Source organism: Falco punctatus (assembly GCF_963210335.1).
Source record: "Falco punctatus genome assembly, chromosome: 2".
NCBI lineage: Eukaryota > Metazoa > Chordata > Aves > Falconiformes > Falconidae > Falco > Falco punctatus.
The window spans coordinates 92104425-92126119 of NC_137581.1; the positions used below are offsets into that span (position 1 = coordinate 92104425).

The following is a 21695-nucleotide window of genomic DNA, read 5'->3' on the forward strand; positions in this document are numbered from 1 at the left end:
ATATGAGACACGGACAAGGGTGCCTTTCTGGAGTGGCAGCTGGAGGATGGGGCTGGGCCTTAGACATCTCAGGAGGCACAGGACAACCATATTTACCAAGTTCCTTCCCACCTTGGATCCCTGACATCTGCAATGGGAGTGCAGAAACCTCATGCCCGTGCAGACGTCAAGGTGTGTACACTCATAGTTCACTGCCTTTGGCCCTTTGTCTCACATTGCCTCCCTTCCCTCAGCGCTGTTAAAGCTAGAGACAGAGGGACCTCATAGGACTGTAAATGAAAGGCCCTACCAGCAGGGAAGGGCAAGGGATATCTGAACTTCGAAGTCTCACATGTGCCTGATGGCTTGAGCTCCAAGTAGGTCGCCGCAATGGTCTGACACTCACACACTTGGTGCCTCCAGAATAGAGGCGCCAATGAGACACGATGGAACAGCGATTACCAAAAATAGTGCTGGATTTGCAAGCAGTGCTTTCAGTTCCAGTAGGAGTATTCAATTATTCTATCATTATATATTTTCCAATGAATTTAATGTTAATAATATCTTTACTGCACCTTGTAGGGATTGTGGATTTTTCTTTTTATTTTAGGAAGAATGCTGCACCTGGATCTGTAACACTCCAGGAACAGCCATATGAGAACACTTATTGAATGGATTTTTGCATTTCCTACAAATTTTCAGATTATGGTTATCAAATCACAAGTTATGATGTAATTACTTTTCATTATCTGAGCTGCAGAATTCTTGAACCTTAGAAACACACTCCTTCAAAGAATAAACAAATATAAGCTGTTAAAAAATAATACCCTTTGTAAGCATTTCTATAAACCCTTCTACAAAAATCCCCTGCATATCCCCAGGGCTATAAAAGAAAAAAGTTTAACTATTCAAGAAAAAACCAACCTATCTTTCTGAAATAAAATTCTGAGTTCCATCCTGAGGCAGGAACTTTATCCTGAAATGCAGAAGTGGGTTTCCATGCTTCTGTGTAAATTTTTCTTATTTCAACAAGACCTTGCCTTTAATACTGCCGTAGATAAAGTACCTGGGAAAAGCTGTTTAATAACTGACAAAATATCAAAGTACATTTCTGCAAAACAAAGAGATGTATAACGAAATGTGTGTTCTAGCTTTTATTTCAAATTCTTTATTAACATGTTCAAATATTTAAACTAGTCCCAGGGAAGAAGAGGAACAGAGATTAGATGCCAAATTAATTGATTGGCTTAAAACAAAGACTATGCTGAAAAAATCCCCGTCACATGCTGCTTTGTATGTCTGCTTAACTTGTGTAAATAATTGCAGATGCAACTAATTGGCCTAAAATATTACTAACCAATAGCAACAGTGGAATAGCAGGATCCCTCAGAGATACTGGTTTGAGATGACATCTCTTTTGCAAACTGCCTGGTTTTGATTTTGCAGAATCATATGAACATAGTCTTATCTTAAACCTCAGGAGATCAGCTAATTTTAATCCATCCTCCTATCCTCAGGCAGGAGTGAACATCCATTACTGAGAGATGTGTGTCTTGTGTAGCCCTGAAACACTCCACAGTCAGTCTCAGTAGCCTATGCCAATTCTTAACAATCATTACATTTAACCTAAAATCTCTCATGTTGCAATTCAAGCTGATAATTTCTTGTCTTGCCTTTGGTCATGATGAAGAAATGAGCAACATCCTACCTGTAGCAAGTTATACACATTTTAAAACACTCTTGAGATCCCTGTCTTCCCTTTAAGGAAACAAACAACTCAATCCCTCCCTCCCATCCTCCTTCCCTCCCTCACTCCCTTCCTTCCATCCACCCACCCACCCATGACGAATTTCCCAGATGTCTCCCAACCTTATTTTTTGTACTTTGTGTTCTCTGTAATGGATCTGTATCTTTCTTTACCTGAAGCCCCCAGGCCTGGATTCAGTACCCAGCTGAGGCCTGGCCACAGTCAGGTAGAAAGCTATAATGGCCTCCCTTGTCATGTATTAACAGGACACAGGACAAGGACAGTCACAGTTAAAGAGTTGTGGGGTTTTGTTTTGTTCTATTTTTTTCACAACAGCATCACTTTCTAATACACAGATCACTTATCAATAATTTAATTTGTTTTCATTTGCTACAGAAACTGCAGGTTTCTCCTGCAGGTGTGGTATTTTTCATTGTCTTGGTCCAGTGCTAGCTATTGATTTACAGTGAGTTTGCTAGGCAGATATGTATCCCCTTCTCAAGGGCACTGTTTAGCTCATGTCTCCCTAGTATTCTTGTGAGTGTAGCATGTAGAAATACAGGAAAATCTGTAAAACCCACACCTACTACAGCTATTGCACATTTGCTTTGCCAGACGCCCTGACAAAGAAAGCCACCAGGTGGGTTTCACATGTTTCATTTTGAAGAGAGGTATGATGACTGCCCTAATTTTCCTCTATTCTAGCATGGTGAAGTGCTCCAGAAGAAAACTATCAGTGTGTTGGCTTTAAGGGCACTCATGAATGACAATGAAGAGCTGAGTTTATTGAATCCTTGTTCTCAATCAGCAAGATTGAGGATCTCAGTGCTGTTTTCTTATGCCCAGACTAGGTGCTCCCACATTGAGGGTCTTGGCTGTTTTGGAGGGGAGGCTGACTGATGTTTTCCTTCAGAGGCAGGTGGTCCAATCCTGCATACACACCTAAATCCACGCTGACAGGAAGGTCAGGACTGAGCCAGGTGCAGTGAGGTTAGCCATCTTTCCTGTGTGCTGGTTGGAAGAAACATGCAGCTCCATTTTTTTCTTTGTGTTCAGTGTGTGTTCTGATACCTGGTTTGTTGCTGAAGGATATCATTAGGTGCCCACTGGTTAGTATCTAAAGGTACTTTATATCTTGAGGTATTTTATAATGTTACAGGATGTTGCAAAACACAAACACTTGTTTGACAGTCTTGTCAGACCAACTTCAAATCCCACTTCAAATGCCTTGAAGAAATTAATGCTGGAAATAGAAAAGTATGAAAAAATTTAATCCAGAAACATGGGAGTACAGTGACACTTTGGCAAAGGATCACACAAGCACATCTGGGGAAAAGCAAAGTCCTAGGAAAAATCAGTATTTGTGTACATACTGTCATTTCTAATGGTTTACAATGGTTTGACTCTGGTGATTTTTGCTGAAGAGAGGGATTTAAAAAGTGATTCCTGAGGAGAGTCTACTGGGTTATCTAGGCCAGTTTCTGCTCAGTTAGAAAATCTTGACCTTGTGAGAATATTAAAAGCTGGGTGTATATGGATCTGAGACGGGAGCTACAGTTAACATCAGGAAGAGGTTTTGTGGTTTTGGGAAGTGCAGAAGTGACAAAATGAGTCTTTAGCACAAGTGTCTCAGGAAAAGTTTCTCAAGGTCAGCGTAATCCCTGGAGTGTTCAGCTTGACCCATTAAATTTCAAATTAATCTCTCTTTGTTTTGGATTCTAAAAGCCACTCTCAGGAAAAAGACATTCACCAAGTACAAAAGCTCTGAAGTGCAGTTTTGTATCACCATCTTGTAGGACTCAAATCTGTCCCCTATTAAAGTCAAGCAAGAATTGAATCCTGAATTGAATCCTGATCATACAAAATAAGATTCGTGAAGCGTGAGCTGTTCAGTATTGCCAAGCAGTTTGGCTTTAGCAGGCTCAAGGGCAGTCTTTGCTTGCACTGTGGTGGTGAGGCAATAGATGGAAAAGCTGCGGGCTTGCTGCTATAGCAGAGCAGGGAATTAGCCTACCCAGCCCATTAGATATAAGATGTCTTTTTCAAATGAACTTTCCCATCACTTGCCTTCTTCCCTTCCTCTGAAATAGATAGCCATTTAAGCATAAAAAATAATGTAAGGCAGACAGAAACATTATGATTTAACCCCTGGAGGCACTTATCTTCCCATATGGTATAAAATGCCTTGACAGTCACTTACACGAGACACCCACTAAAATCAGGCGACGTGAATCCTATCCTTTCTTTTGCATTTCCAATTAAAAACCTGATGGAATTTCACAGCCTGATACATTTTAATGGATCCTTTCCACTGACTCCAGAGGCTTGAGACAAACTGACCCATCCCACTGAGATGGCACACAACACTTCAGGTTGGAGCTGCAGAAGTGGGGTTTAGTATTGTACCCTGAGTGCTGGAGGTGACTTCTCTCTCCAGAGAGCCTGCAGAAGCAAAGATGTGAGCGTGTGGGTAGTGCCAGGGATAAGGGAGCCCAAAGTTCAAGGCCTCACTTTGCTTGATTCAAACAAGAGGCTTAAAACAAAGGATGCATCTATGCTGTGCTGTGAAAAGCAGGGCGGAGAGCCCCAGCCCCACAGGATCTACCTTGCTGCCAGAACAGGCGGGTTTTACAGCTGTGTCAATAGAAAGCTGCACCCAAACTGCTGGCCCCACTGGGCAACAGAACTTTCTGAGATAGGCACATCAAACAGGGCTTGTGTTTGAGAGAAAGGTGTGCCCACAGTGGTGTTGCAGACCTAGACGGTCTAACTTCAAGTGTCCTCATCAGAGTGTCTAAAAGGCAGCCAAAGGCTCCACTCTTATCTAAATATTAGTGTTTATCATCAGCTGAGATACCATAGGGACAGCAGGACCCCAGCGGGTGGTCCAGAAGGGCACAGGTCACCCACAGATGTTGCCATATCTGCCAGCCTCACATAGGTGTCTCAGACAACCTATGATACTGCAAACAGCTTTGGACAACTGTGGTTAAGTAACTGTACCAAGCCCTAGATTGCCATTGATTGCAAATGGGAGCTTAAACATCCAGCTCACACAGGTCTGTGTGACAATTTCAAATCAAATCACACCTTGTTGTCCCTACAGATACTCTGAGTTAGCCCCTTTAGGCTGGCTTTGGTTCAGTCTGTAGCTCAATCCATACCATCTAGAAATTACCTCAGTCTCTCAGACCATTGCCCTGAGCAGGGCTTTTGGCTGTTCCAGAGCCCCTCCACAGCTTGGGCAGAAATTTCATCTCAGAAGTGGTAGATTTTTGTTTCAGCAATGCAACATTTTCCAACAGAAATTCCTATGTTGGAAAACTGCCATCTGGATTTCCTTGAAAATGCTTGAGAACAGCACTGATTTTTAATGCTAACACTATGTTAGCTGTTGTCTTTTTAATTTGGGAGGTAGAAGCTTGGTTTTTTAAAGCTGTTAGTGGTTACTGCCCATGTTGAGATTGCCATCAGGCCCAGCGTTCCATCCCTCAGTTGCTCCCTTCACCATGTTGTTTCAGAGGGATGCAGGAGCTGGCCGCAGACCCAGGTCTAATCTTTCCAAGAGCCCCTTGGCATCCACTGTGGTGGTAGGTGTGGGGGAGAACAGGCAGAGGCCAGGAACTGCCAAGGGCAGTTTGAATAAAAACTGCTCAGAAGGGATGTGGGTCATGCTGCCGTCCTTACTGAAATACCCACGAAGTTTGCTTTTTCCTTTCAGCTGTAACCTGAGAGTTAACCTTGTTGTCTGCTAATGAACTGTATCCTTTTCTATCTTGCAGATGCCTGGAGATGTAAAGCTGCTCCTTAAACTGCTCCTGGATGAATAGGTTGGTAAGTGGTTACTTCCTTAGCACTTTACATTCCTTGGAAATCAATTATTTTTATTTCAGAAGCTGTGAATCCTGGAAAGCCTGTTCCTAGCTCAGAAATGTAGCTGAAAGCATCAGTACTTTAAATTAGGAGCATGATCTAATTGATTAGTTTTACAAAAATATGAGTTCCAAATTGAAGCAAGGTGTAAGCTTTCATTGCCTTGACTGTTTTAAAGTGCGAATGTTTCCTTTTTAACATTGCTTCTCAATAAATATTCTTTTTAATGAATTCCAGTGATATCTTGCATATTGCTATAATTTTATCAGACTACACTGAGACATTTTTGGTTTTCTCCTCGACAGGCCTACATGGTGTTCAAGGGTGATCTTCAGGAAGGGTGATTTGGGAGGCCATCTGATCTAATGGACTGGGCACTAGACTGGGACAGTAAAGACCCAGGTGCTAATCTCCATTCTGTGACCTTGGGCAAACCATTTCATCTTCCTGCATTTCTCTCCTACCTTTTATCTTTCTTTAACACTCTTAATTAAGCCAGAGTGCTACAGATAATACAGATAATAACCAATTCTTGCCTTTCATGAATTAGACATGCTCATCTTAAAATGCCACAGAGGTTGGACTGTGGTGAATGTGCGCAATTACTTTTAGTAAAGACAGTGGTTGTTGCACACAACCTCCCTGGATTCGAATGAGCATCTGGATTAATTATATCCTGTCTTGGGTAATCCTCTGGAGAATGAAAATAATGAAGGGTAAATACCTTTTATTAATACAATTATGGAGTGTTATATGAAAAAAGCTGAATGCATCGTACATTTCAGTAACTACTTAATGGAACAGGAGGACACAACTGAAAAAAACACCCTGTCATCAGACACACGCGCTATTGGCTTTCAGCTGATGGGCCTCTTTAAAGGGAGGCAGAGCCACCAAGCTTCCCACACTACCAGCAGCACATCACCAGACCCAGCAGGTTTTGATGTGGAGACATGATCAGGTAGTAGTCAGTGGGCCCTGTGATACTGAGAATGTGCAGTGAGGCACTTCAGACGCATGCCAAGAGAGGTCATCCGTCACCTGCCACGATGCTTCAGATAGGGGGAGGACTGGGGCCTGTGGTCATCCCAGAGGACCATGAAGTCTCTGTGAACAGCCATGGCAGGCTCCATATTTCAGAAGAACGGAGACAACTGCCAAGCTGCTGAGCCATGATTCAGTGGCTGAGGATGTGTCTGTAAAAGTCACTCAGCCATGATTAGGAAAGTAAAACTTTCAGCAGAAAATAATATCCCAGTTAAGCACTCTTAGTGCCTAAAGTAAACAGTAACATCTTTGTATTGAAAAAAAATCAGTGGGAGAAATCTAACCTGTGAAAGCCATCTGGATGCACGCAGTGGAAAATGGATCACGACAGTCTGAGTGCAAGAGGATGTGATGAAAAGTGTATTTTGCATTCAAACAGGTAGGGCAGATGAAATGTAAGAAGTCCAGAGCCCTTTTAATGCAGTGCCAGCATGTTTAGTTGAAGATCACAGCACCTGGGCATTCAAGCACTCTTGAGCCCCCCAGCAATGTTAACGCAGCCTCCTTGCTGAGCCACACCACCGATGGTCAGTGTGGTCTTTCCCTAATGCCAGCTCTCAGACAGAAAACGTACAATGCATGGTTATTACTTGAGAATAGCTGCAGCAGCCTCTTAAGGAGCCACTTATGTAGGACATTATTATCCAGGAAATAACTGAAAAAAAGAGGCAGTGTCTGTATAAAAGACTGGAGCAGAGAGGCAGTTCTGCCCCCTGTCTTGAGTGTGGTGCTGCTCGGCTCTTTCATTCACTGAATACGATTCGCTGCATACAGTTCACTAGGAATATGTATGGTTTACAATATTTTAAAGAATGGCTAGAATTTCACCCTCAGAGGAATCTTTAGGACATAATAAGTTTTTCAGATTACAAAATGAGCTCTGTCTGCTTCTCATCCTTCTGGTAGAAAGAGAGAAAAATTAATGTATTTTGCAAATTGGAGGGGGGTGTCTTTTTTTTCTCTCTCTCAGCTCATGTATTGCTAAAGCTTAAAGCCCTGCAAGGTGAGAAATACACACTTAGCATCTAAAAAGCCATTTGAGTAAGAGGACTGGACTAGACAAGCTCCAGAAGTGCTGTCGAACCTCAACTATCCCATGATCCTGCGAAGAAGTGCACAGTCTTGCTGCCAAATAGGTCGTACAGCTTTGCTAACCAAATGCCATTATTCCCATGTCAGTGAAGCACATCAGAACCTAGTCCAGTTATCTCTGGGGGAAAATATGGTGCATATCTACGACAGAACCTGTTGTGCTGTTCTTTGTTTATTTTTTGGCTTCCTGTTGTCTGAGTAACAATTAAGGGAAAAGGAATTAGCTTCAAGTCAGAATTGGCTTAAATACTTTATGAGGGAATAAAACAGACCTTACATGTCTAGCTCCCGCCATTGCAATGCATGTCAATATTTTACACCCTGAGTACTGGATGTAGCAATGAGACTGCTGGCTTTTATTTTTTAAGAAGCACGTGTTCACCCCATCTCTGCATTGTTATAAACCCTCCATGTCCATGTAATTTTTATTTTCTGCTCAATTAAGTAAAACATAGTTCCCAGCAAAATATTTGGAGTGTTTGGACTGATAACTCCTTACAGAGGCAATCACAGCCTTCTGAAGATGGAGGAGGAGGGGTGCCCCTGCATGTGCTTCATCCCCTTCTGCCGTAGACAGGTCTGCCTAGTTCTAGTCCTCAATTGTCTGCTTTCCAGCCCACAGCTAGGCATCCAGCCCCTCCCAGTTATCCCTCCTGGTCTCTGTAGCCTTCCAATGCAAAATTTCCAGGTATCTCACTCTCTAAATGCCTAAGGCCGACACAACCCTCAGGGGCAAGTCATTTCCCTGCCAGGAGGATAATGCATGTTCACACAGTATCATTTTCTTCCTTAGCCTGTGCTGCTATCCTCGTCAAACACATGCACATGCATGCACATGAAGCTTTTAAAAGCAAAGTCAAGAACGAACCCAGCATTCACATCAAAGAATATAAAATATCCTAGGTTTAAAAAGCTATCAGAATTAGCATTAAACTGAACTGAATATGCATCAGGGAACAGCTAGGTACCCAAATAATCCTAATTCTTATCCTGCTGAGAGACCAACCATCTGCCATCTCTGAATTTGTGGGCAGACTGCTGAAAATACGCACCACAAAACACTAGGTCTGTTTTTGTTTACATATATATACACACATATGTATGTCTAGTCTACAATATTAAATGTAGTGCTTCGTCGTCATGCCAACCTTTGTATTTTTCATGTAAGTACTGTAATTTTAAGATCTGGGCCCATGAGATGAGTATATAGGAGAGCAGAGCTGGCGATGAGTCTAATGGCACTGGGTAATTCCAAGGAACAGGCTGAGTGCTTGGCAGACTGGGGAAGCAGACGACAAGGAGGAGAAAGTAGTACCTGTCTCCTGAGGTACTGGTGAGGTTTTAAGCCACTGTCTGGCCTCATGAAGAATAAATGCCAAGGGTCCATGCTCCTTCATAATGTTTCTGAATTCTCCAGTAACTTCCACCTTTTTGATCAGACCAACCATAGCACTGCAAACCACACATACAGTTCCAATGAACCTGTGTCTGAAACATTTTTCAGAGCTGAGGCAGCAGAGAAAAGATCCAAAATGACAGAAGAGGTAAAGAAAAGGAATGTGAAGGGTAAGGATGAGGTAACAGCATATCAGACTCAGCTTCAAACCCTTGTCCTCCGTGTGAGTGAGGTGACATGCCTGCAATCATCTGGACCTGTGCCTGAGTGCCATGCCTGAGGCCAAGCGTACCTCCCATCTTCATTGCTAACCTCCACATAGACTTTTTGGCCTTGTCCTCTTTTGAGGAAACCCTGCTGCACTGGTGCTGCAGAGTGTAAGAAGGCTGTGCCCAGAGGACCGGGTCTTTGGACCACTGTGCTTCAGGCCTTCTAGTGCATGCAGAAGGTCTGACACCAGACACACCTCACCACCTGTGCAACCTCACAGCTGACGTGAAAGCACACAGAGAAACTTTATAGCAAAGGCACAAGAAGAGCAGACTCGTTGCATGTCCCAGGGAAGGCTGCTGTGTGCATTGCAGCAGTGCCTAGGGGCCTCCAGCACTTGTAAGAAAGCCCTGTGCAGGTATGCACCTGGCAACTGCATGGACAGGCGCTGGATTCTCCAGAGATCATTTCTTACCCAGGTTTGCCTTGCTGAAGTAAGACCAAAACCGCCCTTTCCTCTTCTTTAGATCATCACCAACTGCACTCACTCTAGCTCACCCCACCTCCAAACCCATCTCCTAGAGCAGATGAAGCCTTCACTAACCTTTATGCTTGGCCGCATATGCCATTAAAGCCCCTGCATGCTCACATTGCTCACCCAGGCTTCCATCTGTGACTCTCGGCCCACAAGTGTTTTGCCTGCCAAGAAACATGAAAAGGCTTTTCTGACAACATGCACCCTATGGGAAGTGCTGGGGCGTCAGAGAGACCTGGCCTGGGGCTTGGCTGTAGCTTGGTGTTCCCAGGAGCCTGCAACCGCCCTTTCAGGTGCAGGGGATCAATGCTTTTGTAGCGCTCCCTCCCTGAGCGGCACATGCCATCTCATGGGGGAATCCACAGTCCACAGTGAACAAACAGATCAAGCCTTGTTCACGTGGCTGCCTGCTGCCCCTATGTCTCTCTGCAGCATCACTGTAGGACCCCCAGACAGCTGCTCCCACACCAGAGACTGGTCAGCAGCAAAGCACAACGTCCTCACAAAACTCATACAGGGGCAAGTGTCACCTCACAACAGACCCCTATCTCAGCAGGGAAGCTTGGACATGTATGTCACAGCCCTCGCTGAGTGTCCTGAGGTTATTTTCCTTCTGACTACCAGTTTCTGTGACAAGCTGGACAGGGTTCAAAGAGCTGCCAGTGGGTGCATGCCCTGCTACAAACTGACAGGAACAATGTTTCTCAACCACGATCCACTTGGCCGCTCGGGTTAGCTACTTCTGTGAAACAGGGTTACACAGGACATGGTTAGAAGGAGTCACAGGTTCTTGCTGGATTTCACTGTGCTGCTCAGCCTCTGCTGTAATGACCTTCCAAGCAGCCCCTCAGAGGTTCCCTCTGGCAGATGGCACCCTCGCTTGGCCTCTTGGTGAATGGGAGGCTACTGTGACTGTCAGCAATGCCGTTATCACTGAAAATTTTAAGTGGCACCTTCAGGCAAATGCATAGAACAACTGTTTTCTATACTCAGAACAGACACTTCTGCTTCTCAAAAACTACATGTGATGCTCAAACAAGAGAGCCTGAAACATGCCTCATGGCCAGAGCAACTGTGATGAACTGATATTTTGGAGTCACTGGGAAGCAGTAACACCACAGTTAGTATGCTGATTAAGATAACACCCTCATCTTCAAAATAACTGTGAGCTCTAGGCTGATGCTGTTCCAGACATACACAAAGCCAGTGAAGTGTCAGCTGTCCTCAGCAAAATATGAAACCCGCTCACTCTTCTGCTATGCTCAGCACATTGACATATATCTGCCATGAATTTTCCATACCCAAACTAGTCAAGCAAAATCCATGCCAGCTTCAAAGCCACTTCAAAGCCACTCTTGTGACTTGCATTCAATCTGTTTGTCATCAAGTTGTCTCCTCTCGCATGGCAAGCCACTCGCAGACATGGTGGTGCATTCAGGGTATGTCCAGCGAGAGAGGAACTGTGTCAGTAGGAACAGAGAAATATGCAATGTTGAACCTCTTGTTTGTCCACCAGATTTCATATCTCTGTATTGTTCCTCCAAGGGTGGCCCCTGGGAATAGATGAATGCATTCACTGCAAGGACCTTTGCATTGAAACTGAACCATGCTGATCTCTGTGGCACTGGGCTGTAAAGACAGGCTAATGAACAAAAAAAGTGTCAGCGAAGTTAGGCCTCTGTCACATAAGAAATATGCAGTCAAGCCTCTTGTTTGTACCCCAGATTTCAGTCTACTCTGCATCATATGGCTTTTGCTGAGCTGACTCTGGACCACCTGAGAGCAATACTGGCAGCCCCCATGGAGGAAAAGAGCCAGAAAGAGCCGCCTAAATATGTGGCCAAATGCAAGATGTTGACACCTATCATCAGTAAATCATTTCCGTCCAGACCCCAGAGGCCTGAAGACACCCAACACAGCAAATGTGGAAGCCGCTCTCTTGCTCAGTGAAATTCATGTCTGCTGGAAAAGAAGGCCTCAGCAGTCAGCATAAATTGCAGCAGCCCACACAACCTGCATCAGCTTACACCAGGGAATAAAACCAGAGCATCTTGGCGTAAATCTTCCCCAAGATACGCTCCATTGCTTTTCACTTGCCAACAAGGACAAGGACATAGCCATTTTGTTATCTGTCATTATCTGTTTTCATGTTCTTACAAACAAATGGGTAATATTCCCCCAGCAGGTAGCACTCTCCGAGGCTGGCCCCCGGGAATAGCTGAATGCATTCATTGTAGGAACCTTTGCATTGAAACTGAACCCAGCTGATCTCTGTAGCACTGGGCTGTAAAGACAGGCTAACGAACACAAAAGGGGTCACTGAAGTTATGCCAAACATACGCTGTGTAATTGATTTCCAGATTTGGTTCGCTATCTGTATTACCAAAGAACAAAGGAGGAGAAAGACTTAAAATATGATGCAAGACATAAATATTTCTCAATGCGATGTTTTTAAAAGTTTTCTGTAAGGCATCATCTGCTCTTTAAGCCTTGACTGTTATTCCATTTTCAGAATTTATAGCACAAATAATAACCACATTTTGTTTCTTTTAGGAGTATCTATGCAGGTCCTCAAATAGTTGGCTATCAATCTGAGGAACAAACATCTTAGAGATGGCTCTCCCAACCAAGGCCTCAAGAGATAAGAGCATAATAACACTACGCATTATCCCTAAGCATTCCTGAAAGCCACAATCCTCCCGCAGACCCAGTTACTTCCCAGCATAGGGTTAGTTTCTTGGTAGCTGGCAAGGTTCGCTTCAGCAGCTCACACAGCATTTCCTGCCGTCCCTTTCCCACTTTCTCAAGAAGACTGGGATGGAACAAAATAGCTTTTGAGGCCAGAGTCGATTGCCATCCCCAGATGCTTTACATTCAACATGCCATCTGTGTTTTGTTTTCTTGTTAAGAGGGTTTTGTAACAGTTTTTATTATCTACTGTAACTAGAAACAACAGCAGGAAATCGTGTAGTGCAAGGCAAGTATAGTGAGTGATTTGGCTTCACAATCACTGGCCATCAATCCTCCACTTGAAACCTTTCCATTGCGAGCCTTTTCCATCCTCTCTTGCATGTGCATATGTGTGAGAGAGAGGGTGCAAGTGCAGAGCAAAAGCATGCATTTGGCAGAAAGGTAGGAGATGGGTAAGAAGACCCCCAAAAAAACTAAGGCATAGCAGGGTTTAGTGCTGTTGTAAACAGACATCATTTGCAGATGGCATGCAAACTAATTAGTTCATTGCTCATTTTTCTGACGGGGGACACAAACTTTTCTGCATCTTTGGTCAGACGAAGAGATTATCTGACTGTCCAATTTACTTGGTCATGTGCTCTCAGCAATTTGATTAACAGCTTCATTGATTAATAGTGATTAGTTTAAGCAATGGAGTTAACCTCGGAATTAATGTGTGGTCAGTAATCTAAGTGACTTGTAAAAAAATCATCCTGATTGCTGTCTTGGAGCCCATTGTCCGTTAAATCTTTCTTTCATTTGTAACCTTCTGCTTTCTCTACAAACCCACCATCTCACACAAACTCGAGTTTCAGAGTTTGTACTCCTCTGTATACACTAAGTGGAGGGAAAAGGGGGAAGCAACATGGATTATGATATCCTAGTATAGGTTATTGTAAAATTGCACTCGCTGCATTCCAGAGAATAGGAAATTTCATTTTCAAGGGCTCCCTGGGGGGCTGAGATAAACTACAAAAGTCACAACTTGTCATAATTAAACACTCATGCCCATTACACACAAAGGAAATTATGCACATTTATCTAGGTCATTGAAACATTCATATGGCAATACTATACATGAATGTCCATTAATATCCTGTAAGAATTTAGTGAAAGTGTTCTCCCAGAAGCGATGCAAGGCTGTCTCAGATGAAGGTGCTGTAATAGCACGGAGGAGAGAGTGGGGGAGGGATGGGAATGGTTAATATATATCCAGCAGGAATGCAAAAGTGCTTAGATGGCTATACCCACCATTCCCTCTCTGCCAAGTAAAGCATAAATAAGTTAATTGGATAAGCTTTTCATATCATCATTCTATATGGTTATCGAGCAACAGCAATGGGAGTGGTTAAAAATTGATAAACAGCAAGTGTTGTGTCATTTGGAAGTCAGCTTGGTTTGTCTTATTAAATTTGGGTTTTTGGAAGTTGGTAGCTCTGAAAATGTCTCCTACCTCTTCCCACAGATTTGTATTTTGAATATCTACTTGCTGTGGGAATGTGTGTGTGGGTTGACAAATAAGACAATATTTTCCTATAGACACCACTGTAGTCATCCATATTCCTTTTATCTTTGTCATCTCCTCAATAGTAAACTGTAGGAATCTTGCCTGCCCCCCAGTACTTTCCAAAATTCAAAAATATATTTTTCCCCATTAAGAAAACAGCAAGGATTGTTAGAAACGGCCCTGATGAATTTGGCACTAGCATCTCCTGGGGAATTAATGGCCAGGTGTCACTAATGGCTCTCAGCTTTGCGTCAACACTCCAAGTCACTCCTAATCCCCAGGACAGGCTCTGCTCCTTATTGCTTAATTAGAACACAAACAGCTCAATGAAAATAACACTGATGGTCTGACTTAAACCCACAAAAGAAGATAAAATATAGGAGTTAAGGGTTAAAAGAAAAAAAAGCCCAGGAGGACTAACATATAGCCATCTGTGTAAGTAGGTTTTGTTTTACAGCAAACACTCTTAATAGAAATGGCTGAAAATACATTTTTTCAGAATCTGATCTGTAAATGTTTTGCAGCTAAAAGACCTGCATTCAGTTGCTTTTATTCCTAGATTATGTTTTATGCTATTTGGATCACTGCCAAGTATGTGACAACCCTTGTGTGGGAAAGTGGCATGAATTTTAAGAATGAATGAGTAGTCCTCCAAGTGTTTGTGCCAGAAGCACCTCATTCACTAGTGGTGTTTGGTTTTTTTCTTATACAAGACATTTTATTCATCCAAGCAGAAAAAAAATAATCTTAATATATGACCCATGAAATTTGTGCAACACAGAGTCATCAGGTAGAAGCCACCACAATTTTGATATTCTGTCAAAATATTGAGTAAAACTCTCAGCCAATAAACATGTTCACAGGGAATCAGTAGAAAGTCATGACCACTTTTTAATCCAAAAGGAAGAGAGTTTGTGATACCATTTGAAGTGATTCTACTTTCTTTTGCTTTCAAAATGCTTTCAAGCTCTGACATGTACAATAGTTTGCCATTTGAAGGAGTGTCCCATCCTCAACTCTACAGGTAGAAAGGTCTGCCTAAAGAAAGGGGCTTCTAGAAAGCCAAATCAAGTTAGCCATGTATGTTTATTCTTCTAGATTAAAACTTTATTGGCGGAATGATCCAAGGGTCATGTTTGTGAATATCTATAATTTTTTCTGTATGAACAAAGCAATCCAAATTAAGCCCAGTGCTCTAAGTTTAAAATACAGGGTTTGCAATGTACATGTGACTGTAGGAGAAATTTCCAGACCTGTACTAGTAAGACTCATATCTGGACGTAGATTCAAACACATGATTTTGCTTAAAACACTTTGTTCCAGCTGCCAAAGAAAGAATTTTTATTCTTTAGCTATTTGTGAATCTGGATATACACCAGATATAGTCCTACAGTAAGTAGGAACATGACCTTTAGCAGACTTTTACAGAAAACCAATGCTAAAATGCAATTCAAATGATTGTTTTACAATGCATTAAAACAACCTTTCTCTCCCAAATTAGCAGATAACTGTAGACTAAGTCACATTTCCTTCAAGAGGATGTTAGTGAAAATAAATATTATTTTATAGGTTTTCACTGGTGTTTATCACTTGGGGAAAAAAAAAAAAAAAAGAAAAAAGAAAAAAAAGAGATGCAACCATCAGTATTTTGAATGCATCTGGAAGATGTGCCATACCTATTAGCAGTGCTATTATCCCTGTCGGCAGCGCTGCTGTGCTTCTGCTAAGCTGTCTCGGAAGGCTCACATACATACAATGCATCCTGTTACCTCTAAAAAAGAATCACTTAAACTGACTTCTGCTAATCCCCCTGGCCACACAGAGTGGGTTTAGTCAGGCTGGGGAGCAAAGCCAATTTATAATGTGAGCTATAGTCCCTCTGGCAAGATAGAAGTTGAGCTTCACATTTGGAAAGTGAGAGAGGAGGAGAGAAATTCGGAAGGTTTTAGCAGCTATCCTGGTAACGAAATCTGTACAAGCTCCACATCACCAAAGACAGTAGCAAAACAGGGCATCTACTGAGCAACATCAGTTACTTGGCTTTTTCTGTCTGTGTGTGCAGCAAACTGGAAGTACAAGTTTTATCAGTTCATATGTATTAAAGACTAACAACTTTGTACATGCAGATTCAGAATTTTTGAGAGATGTGTTCCTTCATTTCTTTCAGTCAGTTCTAGTTTTAGCCTGACATAAACATTTCATATTTTGTAAAATACATCACAGGCTTGCACTATCAATTATTTCCCTAGAGATTCCCTAGGCTAGAAGGGTTGCTTTTAACAAGATACCTACCCAAATGAGGCTGTGTGCATTTATCAGTCGAGTGTTCAATTAATTGGAAACTCTTAATAGCCATGCAGGACCTGAAGCTTTTGTCCAGCTTAGTCTGTTTGGCTACATTTCATATGTTGGCAAATAATTACCCTTTTGCACAAGCGATACTGTGTGAGGGGAATTTCCCCAAGTGAGGGAAAAAAATTAGTGCCCTCATCTTATGCACTGTATTGTCACTCACCATTTGCTAAGCATGATGTATTAGGTGTTGATCTTGCAGTATGTCTCCACAGCAAAATGAAGTTATGGATGTAGCATGGCTGGGCACATCTATGCCTCATTGAATCTACTCAGCCTGGGTAACAGGAGTGAAAGGATGGTGTACAGGTATCAGAACAGCTCAGCAACACAACTGCCTTCCCAAGACTCATGAGCGAGGCCTGAAGCCTGTTCCACTGCATCTTTGCTGCTCTTGTACACCTTTATAAGCACACCTTCATCTTGTTATGGAGACAAACGCCTAGAAAGGGAGAGAAGGCATAATTTGTTTCTCTTCTAAGAGATTAGGCAATGCCACCTCCTTCTTCTTTGCCTTTCTTTTAAATCGATGGGATTCCCTGGAGGAAAAGTGACAGAAGCAGGTCTTCAGGAAGGCAGGCATCAAAACAGGTAAACAGTAAGAGCATGGTAGCTTCCCACAGGAAAGCTGCACCACACTCTAAGGTCCATGGGCAGAAACGGTGCAGGGTTGACACCCAGGCAGCTGAGTTGGGATGTGCCTGCACAAGTGGGCAACATAACTCAGAAATACAACATGTGGGAAAGGGCAGGGCTGTGCGGTGCTGCAAAACTGAGTATAAGACAACTCCAGCTGAGAGGAGTCAAGAGAGAGTGGTGAGGGCTGAGGCAACAAGCAAAAAGAGGGCAAACTCTGCTGCAGCATGTCTCCCAGGCTGGAAGGTGCAGTGCCTGAGCCGCAAGGCAGCTGGGACTGGGGTGGCCCTGGGATGAGCCAGCAGCTCTTGAGCACAGATCTGGAGGTTACCGAAGAAGTTGCTCCCATCCCACTAGGTGCCTGTTTTCCAATAGGGTTCCCTGAGACTTAGCATGCAGCTATAACACGTACACTTACATGCTTTAATACATCATCGGTTGTTTAAGTTCTATCTGCATAAAATGAGTGTTCAAAATACTGAGCGGCTGTATAAGCAAGAGTTGAGCAGACCTAAACACTTCATGAAATACCAACAAAATAGCTGTAAATCTCAAGCTTAAAATGCCCTGCTCAATATGAGCACAATATTTAATCTTACTTTTTCTTCAGGACACACATCATTAACTGCTAATCAACTCAAGCTTCAGAAATCCCTGAGCAGTCTTCTCAGTTTTCAAAAATGCAGTCAAGAAACAAGGTACTTTTTATCCCACCCTCAGCAATGGTAATGGGTCCCAGAGGTGTCCAGGTGCGGACAACATCACTGCACTGTACACCAAACCATGCTGCGCTGGATATGCTTTGCCAGTGTTTTATAGGACTTGCACAAAAGCCTCCAGGTTGACAAACATAACTTGTTCTGTGGCACATGGCGTTACACACACCTTGGCTGTCAATTAGGCAGGGCCTGGGAAGCTGAGCCAAGGAGCCAGCGGAGCTTGCCTGCTCCCGTGAAGTCCGGACAGGCGGATGCGGGCTTGGTGGGGGCAGTGCACCACGCAGCTGCTCTGGCTGGGTGGGAGGCAGAGGAGGGCTCACTTTGCCAAGTGAGCTGAGCTGTGGCACCAGGCACAGCGCAAATCCCTGTTGCTGGAAGTTTTTATTTCCCTGTTGGAATCCAACTTGGGAATGGTTGCCCTTTGTGCGCAGGGGCTGAGCTCATGCACACCCACTGCAGTGCCCTTATTTGTAAGGGAGGGGTTGCTATTTAATTAGCCCGGCGGGATGTGCTGTGCCTTTCCACAAAGTGAGAGAATGCTGCTTTGTTAAAAAGTATGCTTGCAGGTGCTAACAGGAGTAATTGGTGGATTCCCCCCAGCGTAACGTTTCTGCTGGAGAATTTCTGCCCTGGATCCCGGAGCCTCTCACATCCCTGAATAAGTGCACACTGTACATGCCCTTGCAGCCTTGATTCTGCAGGCTCTTGCTCCAGAGTCTTTTCCCCATCTCTGATTTCTTGGGGATATTTATACAGCATGAACACAGTCCAGAAAGCAGGCTGCCTTCATTTGAGTTCATTTTGTATGTCAAAGACCTTGGCCACTTCCTTCCTCTTCATCTTCCTCCTCCTGCCTTTCCTTCCCCGCCTTTTCATTCCACAGCTGTTATTGCAGGAGATTGCTGATAAAGGCACAGGCTCAGGAGTCAAAATATAGCAGAGTCTACTCTACCAGGTGCAAGGAGCCCCAGACTGTCGGCGTGGGAGATAGATAGGCACAAGATCAGATATGCAGGAGGGGCACATACAAGGGCACTTGTGCTGGATTCCTCCAGCTCCAGAATCAAGCTTGGTGGAATTGCTTTCCTACCGCCCCCATGTTAATAAATCCTGCCTAGTGGGCTCAGCTGCCTGTGCAGCATGGGGGTCTGAGCTCGCAAATCTGTGCTTCACCATATGGATGGACTAGCTTAGGTCTCCATGACCTCAGGTATCTCTGTACCAGGCTAACGCTTGGAGTAGATAAGCCTCCCCACACTCCTCCCGCCATTCTGCTCTTGGAGAGATCTCCCATGCCTGGGCTCCCACCAGGTATATCCTCTCTCCAAATCCAAAATGAGCGTGATACTGCACTGGTAAGGGCACCTGCTCTGCCAGCAGCCCCTGTCCTCCAGGCCAAGCATGATGCAGCATCGTCTGCCCACACTGCTCTAGGGTGGTTCTGTCTGCAGCAAAACGGCTGAGCCCACACTATGTGACACACTGGTCTGTTCATCAGTATTACTGGCATTGCTGGGGAGGTGCAGGGCAGTCTGAAGAGCACAAATCAATGAGACAGTTGTGTTGCAGCCCTCCAGAACAGTTGCTTTGTAGTCTGGATCCAAAGGAATGTGAGGAGTGGGGATGTGGATGTGGCCTGAGGGAAGGTGTAAGGTGCCAGGCCTGCTGGGACAGCACTGTAGGACTGTGCAGCAGGGTCCGATCTGTTACAGTCTGGTCCACACAGCCTGGATGGCACTACCCTGGCGTGTTACCCAAGTTTTGTCACAGAAAGTTTGGGGCTGATTCACTCCAAATGAGTGTCACGCAGCAAACTAGCAGGAAGGAACCCCATGATGTCCTGGGCATCTGGCTGTGGGTTCAGACAAAGAAGCCAGGCTACTGAGTCAGCCATTTCTGCACCAAATGCTTCCCTAGTAATGGCTTTTGTATTGCTCAGTGTGGAGAGGGGAGCAGGTTTTGAGGTAAATTGGACCCAAAAAATTAATGACCTGGATGATTAGTACCAGGCACTTGAACTGAACCCTCGTCTGAAGAAGGAGCTAGTGGAGGGCTCTGGAGGGCTGTGCTAGTTCTGCTGGAGAGAGCTAACTAGTGTGTATCTTATTTCTGTGTTGGTCCATGTCTCCCAGCTGCAGGCTACAGGACATTACCATAGCTGTCTTTTATTTTTCTGTTCTGGAGGGACCCTTTAATGAGAAGGCTTTGCCTCACAGACATCCCCTCCTCTGAGTCAGCCTGGTGTAAGAGAAATAAGGATATGGCCCAGAGGGACTAATCATACAAATAAGATTTTAGGATCTGACCCAAGTAATAAATGAAAGACTAGCAATTTCATATTATGAAACCCCAGCTGCACGAACTCTCAACTTCAGCCTAGTGCCTCTGCCAGCTTCCAGCTGGCTATCAGAAATCATTTCCACTTCAGTGAGACCAATGTTGAAACGTCCCCTTAATCCTTTTCCAAACTGTGCCCACACATTCTAGCTGTATTTATTTTTACTACAACTCAAGCAGAAAAGAGGGCCTGACGTCACTCTAGGAAAAGCACAGCGTTTGTGTGAACACTCAGCCTGACATCCACCCTGCAAGGCTCAGGGCTCTGCCACAGCCTCGTCCTCAGAGCCCTGACCCGCTCAGGCACGCTGCACAGGGGCAGGGAGCCCAAGAGCCAGAACAAGAAGTGGAAACAGAATGGGAAAAAACCAAAACAAACTCAACATATTTCACAGGTTTTTACCAGCCATCCTGCCAAGTTTTGTGAGATACAGGTATAGCTGGATCTCCAGGTCTCCTCAACTTTTGAGTGTGTTGCAGCTCATTCACCAGGGGAAGATGGCGGGTGGCCAGGGCGTGGGTTTTACTGAGCTGTGTTGGCCCACATTCCCCAGCTGGCCCACACTTTCCAGAGTGGGGGAACAAAATTCTCCACCACCCCTGTCCTGTGAGCCCTAGTCAGTGACATTTCAGCTTTCCAGCTGAGTGTGGCTTGAAGCAAGGAAGGTGGCACAGGCTGTGTGCACAAGCGCCCTGCTGTGGTTCCGTACTCCAGGGCAAGTGCCACTGGAAACAGCTTTTGGTAGAAATTTCTGGGTGACAGCAGCTGCAGGACAGCTGCTCCAGAGGTGGCTGTATTTCAGTGTGTGAGGAGACCATACTTATGTCAGGGTGTGGGGAGAGAAGCCTTAGGGAAACCCTTCAGGACAGGTGGCAGGGCAGCTCCCATGGCCACTGAGGGCAGCCGCCACTGCACTGGAGCCCACAGGCCAGCATGGGCAGGTGGCCTGTGTGTGCAGGGCAGGAGACACTGCCCCACTCTTGCTCCTGTCATTATTAATATTAATTTCACATGGTGTTCAGTCATCTGGGGAAGGCACTGCCATTAGTGGAATGTAGAGAGACAGTGGCTGGGGAGCACCGGCAGGCTGGTGCTGCAGGTCCCCTTGCATGGCAACTGGTGAGACAGGGATACCTGGGTGTGTGTGTGTGTGTGTGCGGCTGCCACAGGAACCTGCTGCCGGCTTTATTTTTAAACAAAAAAACAACGCCTAAATTCTGATGGGGTGTGCCAGTGCTGCAGGGGAAGGTCGGGGAGCTGCCACAGCTCCTGGTTGAAGAGGGGAACTGCTGGGCTGGGTGGGTGTGAGTCAGACCTGCTGCCCCTCTGCAGCGAGGGCTGGGGCCTTTCAGTGAGCCAGGGGTCCAGCCCCAGGTCGGCTTGGTGAGCCCCCACAGCTGCTGCAGAGGCTCACTGGCCCAGCCTGTCAGTGGGTCGAGGCTGTCCAGAGTGGGGTATGGCTGCGTGTGGGGCACCTCCAGCTTGTCGAGGCACTCTGGGCATGCGGCTCTCTGCAAGCCCAGCTCATTTCAGT

The 21695-nt window shown here is 44.7% G+C and overlaps 1 protein-coding gene across 3 annotated transcripts in view; it reads right to left on the reverse strand.

Moving 5' to 3' along the window:
• The window catches only part of RAI2 (retinoic acid induced 2), a 138338-nt gene extending 117049 nt beyond the window's left edge, over positions 1-21289 (reverse strand). For 2 of the 3 annotated variants that reach the window (XM_080377153.1, XM_080377154.1), the window contains exon 1: positions 1-21289. This exon is cut by the window's left edge and continues 69361 nt beyond it. The gene's annotated coding sequence lies outside the window, so the exon portion shown is untranslated. The other variant, XM_080377152.1, reaches the window with a different exon arrangement.
• Positions 21290-21695: the final 406 nt, after the last annotated feature.